Here is a 13,622-nt window from a genome sequence, read left to right on the forward strand (position 1 = left end):
GGATGACAAGTTTATTTTCAGTGTCTGAGTGTTCAGAGCTCATCTCGGTACATGCTCATTTTGAGAGGACGTGTAGAATTTTTATTAGTCCTTTATTCATCCAGGTAAAAAAAATCTCATTTCCAAGAGAGACCTGGCAAAATACACAGACCACATAAGGTTGTGAAATAAAGGTTACATAAAAACAGAGGGATGGAGTGACCAAAAATGTAAAAGTTAGAGCTGCCAGCGTTAGAATGACGCTAACGCCTACCCGCATTAACGCAGCAAATCTGCGTTAGTGAGTTAGCACAGATCGCCCCGTGCGTGTGGCTGGACGCGGTTAGCTCATTAACGTGTAGCGCAGTTAGCCGTGCAGCCCCACGCACAGGGCGATCCGTGCTAACTCGCTAATGCCGATTTGCCGCGTCAATGTGGTTATGGCGTTAACATCATTTTAACAAGATTAACGCTGACAGCACTAGTAAAAATCAATTAAAAATGAACATTAGATAACAACTCATACCTCAAGTTTAAACATTCATGTTTATTTTCCCAAATGTAAAGTACTCTCACTGATGCACTGCTGCAATTTCTTCTTCCAAACATGTCCAACATTACTGAATGTCAGCCGTACACCACCCTGATATTCAATCTAGACTCACATTGAACTCCGTAACATTATATATGAAGCATTTATCAACTTATTTCATTTGTAACAGCAGTTTCACTTGAACACACACACACACACACACACACACACACACACACACACACACACACACACACACACACACACATGATGTCTCCTTCCTTCAACAAAACACGATTTCCCAGTGTTGATAGTTCCAGAATAGCCTTTATTGTCATTGTACATGTGCAGCAAAGTTGTGGGTTCTCCACACCGACTGTGCCAGGAAATAGTGGACCACAGGACTAAAGAGAAAACAGGAGAGATACACACAATCAAGAGGAATGTAGACAAAACAAGAGAAACAAATACTAAAAATAAAACAAAGGCACACAGAGAACAAAAAAGTTTCAGAGATGCGAAGAAGAGACTCGGTCTGAACAGAGTCGGTGTGTGAGGGGCTTGAATGATGGGAGTCAAGCTGGGCAGACACTGTGCGACTTTTTCAGTCGCACGATTCAGCTCCTGCTCAACCTGCACGATTGACTCGCAGGGGTTAGAAGTTGGTGGGTCACGATGCAGAGTCTCACACTATACGGCCCGATGCTCTGATGCAACCCGAGTGCTCACACTGTGCCTCCATAACATGAAGGTTATAACAGAAAATCTGTCGCTCCCTCTCTCTGTCTGTCTTTCACTCACACAGACACACCACCACCATCAACTTTGCTAAATTGCTAATGAAAAACACTGATCAGCTGTGATTGAGCAGCAGTGTAGATCAAACTATTTTCACGGTTGTTGTGGTCCTGATAATTTTGTGAGGCCACATCGAAAAAAAGCTCGGATGAGCTTTCCAAAGTTCTACAAGTTGTGCCTCCATCGCTTGTGTCCAGATCACACGCTGCACAGCTGTGCTACGTCACAATATAATTCATTAAGTTACATATTTTGATTACCAAATTATGGAAGCGTGGAGCTGCCACCCAGGCAAAAGCAAAATAGAGCTATATCACATTATAACGTGAAAAGTTTATTGTTCTAACATTATGCTTTTCATGTTTGTATAATATAATATCACATTATTACAATATATATTGTATTGTATTGATTATTGTAATAAGGTGATAATATATTGTACAAACATGATAGTATATTGTTAGCACGATATACTTTTCACGTTATAACGTGATATACTTATATTTCTCTTTTGCCTGGGTGGCAGCTCCACGCTTCCGTGCCAAATAAGCGAGAATAAAGTAATATTTGAGAAAAGGCACCTGCTAGCTTGATGATGGAGGCTTCGTAGACCGGCCACCTTTTGGCTCCTTGCTGCCACTCCACGAAAAAAAGGTCAGTTTCCTCCATGCCGGCTAATTATTCATCCTCATTAAAATCTCGTATATGTTCAGTTGGCAGAATTTTACATCTTCCAACCACTTAATTAACACGAACATAATAGACCCTGTGCACAAGAAAATGCTAACTTCCTGTTTTAAGACCAGATGTAGGGTTGTACATTTCCAGTAGCTTTATTTTGCAGTCAATCGCTACTGCGAAGGTTGACTCAAAAATCATGTCCAAAATACGAAAACAGAAAGATTACGTTAAGTTACAAAGAGCAGGAGGTGGGAACACTCACCACTGCTGTGTCATAAAAAATCTAATGATCAACTTTGACGTTTAAAGCGTTTAGATCGATCAGCTGTTTACATCACTCAGCACAAGCAGAACTGCATCACTGCAGCAGAAGACACATCGTCCACATTCAGAAGCACATCTCTGTATAGTGACTGGTCTCATGATTTAAACAGGCAAATGTTCAGCATTCAAACTACAGGTGAAGAACAGTCAAACCAGATGTTTCTCTGTTATGTCGATACCAGTACACACCTACACAGCATGTTAACAAACCGTGAAAAAAAGCCACAGGATATAAAAAAAATACATGAATGATTGCTGGTAACGGTTTCTAATGTTAGCTGTGTTATATTGCTGCCTCTGTTCGGTGGTGTCGAGCCAAACGGACTTTAACGTGTGTTTGAACGAGCTGACGGTTCACTCGTTAAGCTGAAAGAAAGATGCTTCAATCACAGCAGTCACACATGTGTCCACTGCACCATCTGGAACTCTTCTTGTTTACACTCGTAATAACACAAACACTAAATCCTCCTGTTTGTAGCAGTGTGTACACCTGAGACTGTCACCTGTCTGTCTGTCCTGCACTCTCTCTCTGTTTCTTTCTCTCTGATTGTGGAATAAAAGTATGAACATGTGTTTATAAGTTACACTTGTGTTTGAATCCTGCAGCTTATCACACATTTGATTTCCATGTGTGACGACTGCAAGTGTCCAGAGTGAGGACAGACTGAGGGACCCACTGCTGCACATCATCTGTGAGGCTTTGCAGCCCTGATGATCCACCAGGACAAACTCAGCAGTGTGTGAGGAAGAGGAGGAGGAAGAGCCAGCAGCAGCTGACAGATGGAGAGAATAGACAGACTGTTCCCTGTTTGTGAAGGACTGCTAGGAAAGTTTAACATAACTGTCTGTGCTGAATCAGTCTTATTAGGTAATGTTCAAATAATGTGATCATCCCAGTGTTTCCAGTGTGGGAGAAAGTACTCAGAGTACTCAGGGCCTTCAAGTTACACACTATGAAAGGCAGCAACAAGTTTAATGTTCAGAAACCTAAAGTCTGTATCAGCAGCAGAATGGAGCTAAAATAAATGTTGGTTTCAGTTCTATGAAGCTTTGAGTATTTTGGATCAGTAGCTGCTGTGTTTGTTGCATCATATTGCTGTAACTGTTTATATGCTTTATATATTCTGAGCTAAGTTGATCTATAGTGTTACATCATATTCTATAAGGATGTTATGTGTTTGTAGACTTTCTGCCCAGTTTGACCCATTTAGCAGACGTCAGCCTGTTTAAGGCTCTGATATCTATTCTGTGTGACTTACAGCAGTTATGACATGGTCTGATTTTCTCACCCAATAAAGGAATATTTCATATATCAGTCTACTCTTCATTCTATCAGACACAGCTATCACAGCTCCTACATTTGCTTTTTACACATGTATGTAAGCATTGAGCCAAATTTAGTAATGCCAACATATTAAACGAATAATATTTGTCTCTTATATATGATACATCTGTAGATACACTGTCACAGATACTTGTCTTTGACTGAAGATTTAAGGTGATAGGAAATATAAATAACTGCAACTGGAATCTTTGACCCAAAGTTCAAGCTCACTGCTGTAATATATCCTGTAATATATATATATATATATATATATATATATATGTATATATATATACATATATATATATATATATATATATATATATATATATATATATTAGGGGTGCAACAATACACAAAATTCACGGTTTGGTTCGATACGATATTTTTTCGATACAAAAAAATGTTCATGCCTTTTTAATTTGTCATTTATTAAAATTATAAATATATATTTTAACTCAAAAGTACAGTTTTTAAATTTAATGTTGCTGAAACAACAAATCTTTGGATCACTCATCTTTGGAAAAGAGAGTTTATTACAGAGAAATGGCTCTTTCAAAATAAAAGCTATACTATAGCTTCTTCTGGGCTATATTCTCAGCAGCATATTAAACATATCAGGTCCCCATAAGGAGAATCCTGTGCTAACGGCTGTCTAAATGACTCGGGTAAAGTTTGTAGCATGCGTGCTTGTTGTTTTTGTCTGCTTCCACTTGTCTTTGCACTAGGATGATGTCGGAGTAAATGTGCAGTCATATTCGTTGTGTTCCCACTAGTGCCGTCAGCATTGATCTCGTTAAAATGACATCAACGCCATAACGCGGCAAATCTCCGTTAACGAGCTACCCCTGATCGCCCCGTGCGTGGGGCTGGACGGCCAACACGTTAACGAGCTAACAGCGCTAACGCACTAGTTCCCACCCATGTAATTGAGCATTGCGTGGCACATCCAACATACTGTTTTACTTTAGTCCATGACGCGCTTACCTTCAGGGTCATACGTCACATGAAGACCAAAATAGTTCCAAACGCCAGATCTGAATGAGGGTGGGGGAGGTTCAATTTGCCATGTTGCAAGGAGAGCTTAACTTCTGTCTCGCTAGCTTGCGCTGCACTCAGTGGATCTGTGCTCGACAGTGCAGCCTAGGCAGAGTAGTCGAACGCAGATCCACTGAGCGCTCAACACAGACAGCATCGTCAGAAGAAAAGTTTTGTAAAATTTTGTATTGTTCGATACATATGCGTACCGAACCGAAAACACTGTATCGAACGGTTCAATATCGATACGAGTTGATTATTATGATATATATATATCATAATAATCTGACAATACATATAATATTGGCCATATTATATTTACATTACCACAGTGAGATGATTTTAGTCTGAACAACATTAGCTAATTGTTATTTACTAACTAATTTGGTAAGCAGGTGTGTGATGATCAGCTGATGTGTGATGATCAGCAGGTGTGTGATAATCAGCAGGTGTGTCATGATCAGCAGGTATGTGATGATCAGCAGGTGTAAATGATCAGCAGGTGTGTGATGATCAGCAGGTGTGTGATAATCAGCAGGTGTGTAATGAGCGGCCCTGAAAATCTTAGAAATATGGTATCTAAGCAGATTCTTACTCTGGATGGCATTACCTTGGCCTCCAGTAACACTGTGAGGAACCTTGGAGTCATTTTTGACCAGGACATGTCCTTCAATGCACATATTAAACACATATGTAAGACTGCTTTCTTCCATTTGCGCAACATCTCTAAAGTTAGAAATATCCTGTCTCAGAGTGACACTGAAAAACTAGTTCATGCATTTATTACTTCCAGGCTGGACTACTGTAATTCATTATTATCAGGAAGTCCTAAAAACTCCCTGAAAAGCCTTCAGCTGATCCAAAATGCTGCAGCAAGAGTCCTGACAGGGACTAGAAAGAGAGAGCAGATTTCTCCTGTTTTGGCTTCCTGTTAAATCCAGAATTCAAAATCCTGCTCCTCACATACAAGGTCTTAATTAATCAGGCCCCATCTTATCTTAATGACCTTGTAGTACCATATCACCCTATTAGAGCACTTCGCTCTCGCTCTGCAGGCCTACTTGTTGTTCCTAGAGTATTTAAAAGTAGAATGGGAGGCAGAGCCTTCAGTTTTCAGGTCCCTCTTCTGTGGAACCAGCTTCCAGTTTGGATTCAGGAGACAGACACTATCTCTACTTTCAAGATTAGGCTTCAAACTTTCCTTTTTGCTAAAGCATATAGTTAGGGCTGGACCAGGTGACCCTGAATCCTCCCTTAGTTATGCTGCAATAGACGTAGGCTGCCAGGGGATTCCTAAGATGCACTGAGTTTTTCCTTTCCAGTCACCTTTCTCACTCACTACAGGGAGTGCAGAATTATTAGGCAAGTTGTATTTTTGAGGAATAATGTTATTATTGAACAACAACCATGTTCTCAATGAACCCAAAAAACTCATTAATATCAAAGCTGAATGTTTTTGGAAGTAGTTTTTAGTTTGTTTTTAGTTTGAGCTATTTTAGGGGGATATCTGTGTGTGCAGGTGACTATTACTGTGCATAATTATTAGGCAACTTAACAAAAAACAAATATATACCCATTTCAATTATTTATTTTTACCAGTGAAACCAATATAACATCTCCACATTCACAAATATACATTTCTGACATTCAAAAACAAAACAAAAACAAATCAGCGACCAATATAGCCACCTTTCTTTGCAAGGACACTCAAAAGCCTGCCATCCATGGATTCTGTCAGTGTTTTGATCTGTTCACCATCAACATTGCGTGCAGCAGCAACCACAGCCTCCCAGACACTGTTCAGAGAGGTGTACTGTTTTCCCTCCTTGTAAATCTCACATTTGATGATGGACCACAGGTTCTCAATGGGGTTCAGATCAGGTGAACAAGGAGGCCATGTCATTAGTTTTTCTTCTTTTATACCCTTTCTTGCCAGCCACGCTGTGGAGGACTTGGACGCGTGTGATGGAGCATTGTCCTGCATGAAAATCATGTTTTTCTTGAAGGATGCAGACTTCTTCCTGTACCACTGCTTGAAGAAGGTGTCTTCCAGAAACTGGCAGTAGGACTGGGAGTTGAGCTTGACTCCATCCTCAACCCGAAAAGGCCCCACAAGCTCATCTTTGATGATACCAGCCCAAACCAGTACTCCACCTCCACCTTGCTGGCGTCTGAGTGGGACTGGAGCTCTCTGCCCTTTACCAATCCAGCCACGGGCCCATCCATCTGGCCCATCAAGACTCACTCTCATTTCATCAGTCCATAAAACCTTAGAAAAACCAGTCTTGAGATATTTCTTGGCCCAGTCTTGACGTTTCAGCTTGTGTGTCTTGTTCAGTGGTGGTCGTCTTTCAGCCTTTCTTACCTTGGCCATGTCTCTGAGTATTGCACACCTTGTGCTTTTGGGCACTCCAGTGATGTTGCAGCTCTGAAATATGGCCAAACTGGTGGCAAGTGGCATCTTGGCAGCTGCACGCTTGACTTTTCTCAGTTCATGGGCAGTTATTTTGCGCCTTGGTTTTTCCACACGCTTCTTGCGACCCTGTTGACTATTTTGAATGAAACGCTTGATTGTTCGATGATCACGCTTCAGAAGCTTTGCAATTTTGAGACTGCTGCATCCCTCTGCAAGATATCTCACTATTTTTGACTTTTCTGAGCCTGTCAAGTCCTTCTTTTGACCCATTTTGCCAAAGGAAAGGACGTTGGCTAATAATTATGCACACCTGATATAGGGTGTTGATGTCATTAGACCACACCCCTTCTCATTACAGAGATGCACATCACCTAATATGCTTAATTGGTAGTAGGCTTTCGAGCCTATACAGCTTGGAGTAAGACAACATGCATGAAGAGGATGATGTGGACAAAATACTCATTTGCCTAATAATTCTGCACTCCCTGTATGTATTAACAGACCTCTCTGCATTGAATCATATCTGTTATTAACCTCTGTCTCTCTTCCACAGCATGTCTTTATCCTGTCTTCCTTCTCTCACCCCAACCAATCACAGCAGATGGCCCCGCCCCTCCCTGAGCCTGGTTCTGCTGGAGGTTTCTTCCTGTTAAAAGGGAGTTTTTCCTTCCCACTGTCGCCAAAGTGCTTGCTCATAGGGGGTCATATGATTGTTGGGTTCTTCTCTGTATCTATGAAGCGCCTTGAGGCGACTTTTGTTGTGATTTGGCGCTATATAAATAAAATTGAATTGAATTGATCAGCTGATGTGTGATGATCAGCAGTTGTAAATGATCAGCAGGTGTGTGATGATCAGCAGGTGTGTGAAGATTAGCCGGTGTGTGATGCTCAGCCGGTGTGTGATGATCAGCAGATGTGTGATTATCAGCCGGTGTGTGATGATCAGCTGGTGTGTGATGATCAGCAGATGTGTGATGGTCAGCAGGTGTGTGATGATCAGCCGGTGTGTGATGGTCAGCCAGTGTGTGATGATCAGCCGGTGTGTGATGATCAGCTGGTGTGTGATGGTCAGCCGGTGTGTGATGGTCAGCAGGTGTGTGATGATCAGCCGGTGTGTGATGATCAGCTGGTGTGTGATGATCAGCAGATGTGTGATGATCAGCAGGTGTAAATGATCAGCAGGTGTGTGATAATCAGCAGTTGTAAATGCAGATGTGTGATGATCAGCAGATGTGTGATGATCAGCAGGTGTGTGATGCTCAGCCGGTGTGTGATGATCAGCAGATGTGTGATTATCAGCCGGTGTAAATGATCAGCAGGTGTGTGATAATCAGCAGGTGTAAATGATCAGCAGATGTGTGATGATCAGCAGGTGTGTGATGGTCAGCCGGTGTGTGATGATCAGCCGGTGTGTGATGATCAGCTGGTGTGTGATGGTCAGCCGGTGTGTGATGGTCAGCAGGTGTGTGATGGTCAGCCGGTGTGTGATGATCAGCCGGTGTGTGATGATCAGCAGGTGTGTGATGGTCAGCAGGTGTGTGATGGTCAGCCGGTGTGTGATGATCAGCCGGTGTGTGATGATCAGCTGGTGTGTGATGATCAGCCGGTGTGTGATGATCAGCAGGTGTGTGATGGTCAGCCGGTGTGTGATGATCAGCAGATGTGTGATGATCAGCAGGTGTGTGATGGTCAGCCGGTGTGTGATGATCAGCCGGTGTGTGATGATCAGCTGGTGTGTGATGGTCAGCCGGTGTGTGATGGTCAGCAGGTGTGTGATGGTCAGCCGGTGTGTGATGATCAGCCGGTGTGTGATGATCAGCAGGTGTGTGATGGTCAGCAGGTGTGTGATGATCAGCAGGTGTAAATGATCAGCAGATGTGTGATGATCAGCCGGTGTGTGATGATCAGCCGGTGTGTGATGATCAGCCGGTGTGTGATGATCAGCTGGTGTGTGATGATCAGCAGGTGTGTGATGGTCAGCCGGTGTGTGATGGTCAGCAGGTGTGTGATGATCAGCAGGTGTAAATGATCAGCAGGTGTGTGATAATCAGCAGGTGTAAATGATCAGCAGATGTGTGATGATCAGCAGGTGTGTGATGATCAGCCGGTGTGTGATGATCAGCACATGTGTGATGATCAGCAGGTGTGTGAAGATTATCCGGTGTGTGATGATCAGCAGATGTGTGATGATCAGCAGGTGTGTGATGATCAGCAGGTGTGTGATGATCAGCTGGTGTGTGCAGCTTGAGAGTGGGAACTCTCTTCATGGTCCTGATGCTGCACAAAGTCAGGAACACCACACACACACACACTGAGGAGGGACAGAAAGAGAAACCTCAGGTCAGGCCAGCGAGGACACATCACTATCATCACTCTGATTAAAAGATGTAATCTTTATCTTTTTAATGGCTCATAGTCCATGCTGTCTTCAGTCTTGTTTCCTCTGTTTTCTCTTGAAGACAAATAAACAGAACACAGTTGATAAAAAGTGATCTTCACAGCGGACTTCCAGGATCCATCATTGAACCTATTAAAGAGGTACAAAGAGGGCGTGACCCACAAAATAGAAGCTACTTTATTTGGAAATGAGTTCATGAACTTCACTTCAAGTGAAGGTAGAGACAGAAATCTGAACTACACAGTGTGCTGAGGTGCACCTGATACAAACTTCATGTAACTGATGAAGAGTTTAACACAGCTGAAGAGGTTCACATCTCAAAACACCTTCGTCCCATTGGGATGGTAGCTGAAAAATAATTTAGCGCATTCATTTAAGAAACCTAGCAGGTGCTACTTTAGCCATTAAAAGAACACAGTGCCCCCTGCCCCCTGAAAAGAGCCTTGAGACTGTGAGAGTGGAGCTACTTTTAGTGGTGAGTTTTCAGATAAAAATAAAAATGCATATAGAAGATATGTTGTAGTATGTGTCACACTGAAGGCTTCCAGTAAGGTATGTATTGTGAGGTATGTATTCAAGGCCGCAGGGGGGTTGGAACCCAAGGCCAGGAGGCGGGGTGCACCCTGAACTAGTCGCCAGTCTGTCGCAGGGCCTGCAGCTTAATTTGACTCAACACAGGAAACCGCTCCCAGCCCAGACACAAAAAGGATCGACAGATTGATAGCTCTGTCTCAAGTCTGGGTGGTGCATGGATGCTCTTATTTGCTGAAATAAGTAGTTTAAAGTTGTTTTTGGTAGATCATTGTGTTAAATATTGACTATGTTCTACTGCCTTTGTGAAAACTGACTGGTCATAGTGAGTTGTAAAAATATTTATTTTTAACTTGTGGACGATTTTATTCCTTTTATTTTTCATTATTATTATTATTATTCTTTTATTCCTCTTGTTGCACCTGAAATTTGTAATGAGCACAAACTGTACATCAAAGACTTTGGTAGATTTAGACGTCACAGACAAAAGTGTCAGACTGTCACACTTTCCTCATGGTTTTTTTGTACAGGGTGGGCCATTTATATGGATACACCGTAACAACATGGGAATGGTTGGTGATATTAAAGTCCTGTTTGTGGCACATTAGTATATGTGAGGGGGCAAACTCCTCAAGATGGGCGGTGACCATGGTGGCCATTTAGAAGTCGGCCATCTTTGATACAACTGTTGTTTTTCCAATAGGAAGAGGGCCATGTGACACATCAAACTTATTGGTAATGTCACAAGAAAAACAATGGTGTGCTTGGTTTCAACGTAACTTTATTCTTTCATGACTTAGAATAAAGTTACGTTGCACAGAATTTGCAGAATGGGCTGGAAAAACTCAGGGAACGTGCCAGCTTCAGTGCATAAAGAGGGAAACATATCATCATGTAGCAATTTCAAACATCCAGTGGCACTGAGGTTTCCATTGATGAAGAATGGACCCACTATCGTTGTCCCCATATACCACACCAAACCATCACTTTTGTTGTTCCAACAGTCTTGGAGGGATCCATCCAATGTGGGTTAGTATCAGACCAATAGCGGTGGTTTTGTTTGTTAACTTTACCATTCACATAAAAGTTTGCCTCATCACTGAACAAAATCTTCTGCGTGAACTGAGGGTCCTGTTCCAATTTTTGTTTTGCCCATTCTGCAAATTCTGTGGCCGATCTGGGTCATCCTCGCTGAGATGCTGCAGTAGCTGGAGTTTGTAAGGGTGCCATTTGTGAGTAGCTAATATCTACTGAAGGGATGTTTGACTAATGCCACTCTCCAGTGACATGCGGCGAGTGCTACGCTGTGGGCTCTTGCTGAATGAAGCTGGGACAGCCACTGATGTTTCTTCATTAGTGACAGTTTTCTTGCGTCCACATTTTGGCAAATCCAACACTGAACCAGTTTCACGAAACTTAGCAAGCAGTTTGCTGACTGTAGCATGGGAGGTGGGTGGTCTCGTAGGGTGTCTTGCATTGAAATCTGCTGCAATGACCCGGTTACTGCGTTCACCAGATATCAACACAATTTCGCTCCTCACGTGTTAACCTCTTCGACATGTCAATGGCTGTGAACAAAGAGAAACTTGTAAATAACTCATGAAAGAAGTTACGTTGAAACCAAGCACACCATTGTTTTTCTTGTGACATTACCAATAAGTTTGATGTGTCACATGGCCCTCTTCCTATTGGAAAAACAAAAGTTGTATCAAAGATGGCCGACTTCTAAATGGCCACCATGGTCACCGCCCATCTTGAGGAGTTTTCTCCTCACATATACTAATGTGCCACAAACAGGACTTTAATATCACCAACCATTCCCATGTTGTTACGGTGTATCCATATAAATAGCCCACCCTGTACTATGGTCTCATTAGTGTCAAAGGTGAATAAATTAGTGTATTCTCAGTGGCTAACGATTTTCAAATAGCTAATGAGCATTTAATGCCTGTTGTTTCACAGGCAGAGCTGCCCTGCACTAATGATGTGTGGTTTAAAAGGAAGCTGAAAGTAGCAAAAATTTCAAAACAGAAATTCCCTAAAGGCCTACACACTGAGAGTGCTGCAAGTAAAAGATACACATGACATGCAATTCCTCATTTTTGGAACTATAAATGTTTTATAACTCATACACACACAGAAAACTTGATGAGATGAGATTTTTCTTTTAAAAAATTGTTCTCATAATAAAGAAGTGTGAAAAACATGAAGTCAGGCAACAATCAGCTGGTCCTGATGTTATTAAGAAGACAAGGATGAAACTGAGATTCTGGGTTTATCTGGGTGGGCTTACCCCTCACTCCAGCTAGTTGTGCCAAATGAATTGAATTCTCACAAGACAGCAACAGGGAGAATTTCATAGCGTCATCGAGGAGGTGAAGATGTTTAATGACCACTTTGGTGCATGTTTGAGCTCTTTTTGGCAGAGTTGGGAATCTACAGCTAAGAAACCGTAAAGGATTATGTGAATGTGTGCTGGTCAAATTAGAGTTTCTCAGAGTATTTTTTGTTATAACTTCTCTTTTCAGATGAATGCAAAGTTAAAGCGTATTACCACGGTGCCACTGCTGCCCAGATTTCTCTCAAAGACAGATGTGCTATCTGCCAAACTCATACAGCTGTTTAAAAAGCCAAGATTATAGGACAGGAAGAAGACTGCAGAGTGAAACACATGGGCCAGGTAAAAATACTTGTATAATTTGGATGAGCTTGATGTGTAATCAGGGAGCTCTGCGTTTATCTCAACAAAGATCTGGATGATTTAGTGACAGAGTATGTTATGAGCATTACAGTTTTTCTCAGTCGCTTTGGTGCGTTTCTCAGATCAGAATTGAAATTCTCATAACTATTAGTTCAACCTCCACAACACTCAGTCATTTGTGCACATCATAGTAGCAATTTCTCCTCTCTCTGAACAAACTGCAAATGATTTTGGACATGAATCAGTTGCTTCCATACATTTCCCTGCTGCTTTCTGACATTTCCATTTGCTTATGTCATGTCAGTCAAAAGTAATCATACCTATGGATGCTGAATAGTCGTTCCTAATAAAACTAATAGTCATACATCCATTGCTTGAGTCATCACACACAAAATTGTTGAACTAGTTATCACATGCCAAATATTGGCCATCTGTCAAGCAAATCCTATACCTTCCTGTATCATTGTTCCTGGAAATGTCTCCGAAATTGAACAATTGATCTCGGGTGAATTACAGCTGTCACTCATGAGGAGGCGTGTGAAAGTTTAGTTGTAACCAATGACAAACAACTTGTTCACTGTCAATTATGGATGAATCCTGTGAATCCCCAATTGGCAAGCATATATAAACTGCGCAGGGGCTAGTGTGTACCATTTCTACACTTCTGTTACACAAAATGGAAGATCAGCACCGTGGAAGAGGGGTGAGGATGCGGGGAGGAAGGGGAAGGGGAAGAGGGAGAAGAGGCAGATATAGGCGGATTCCTAATGAAATAAGGGCTACAATTGTGGACCATGTTGTCAATCACGGCCTCACCATGGAGGAGGCTGGTCGAAGGGTGCAACCCAATATTGGAAGAACTACTGTCAGTTCAATCATTCAAACATTCCGTAGGGAAAA

Source organism: Mchenga conophoros, linkage group LG17 (genome assembly GCF_057382185.1).
Source record: "Mchenga conophoros isolate Kocher_MC1m ecotype Shallow Benthic linkage group LG17, M_conophoros_male_GT1.1, whole genome shotgun sequence".
In the NCBI taxonomy this organism is placed as follows: Eukaryota; Metazoa; Chordata; class Actinopteri; order Cichliformes; family Cichlidae; genus Mchenga; species Mchenga conophoros.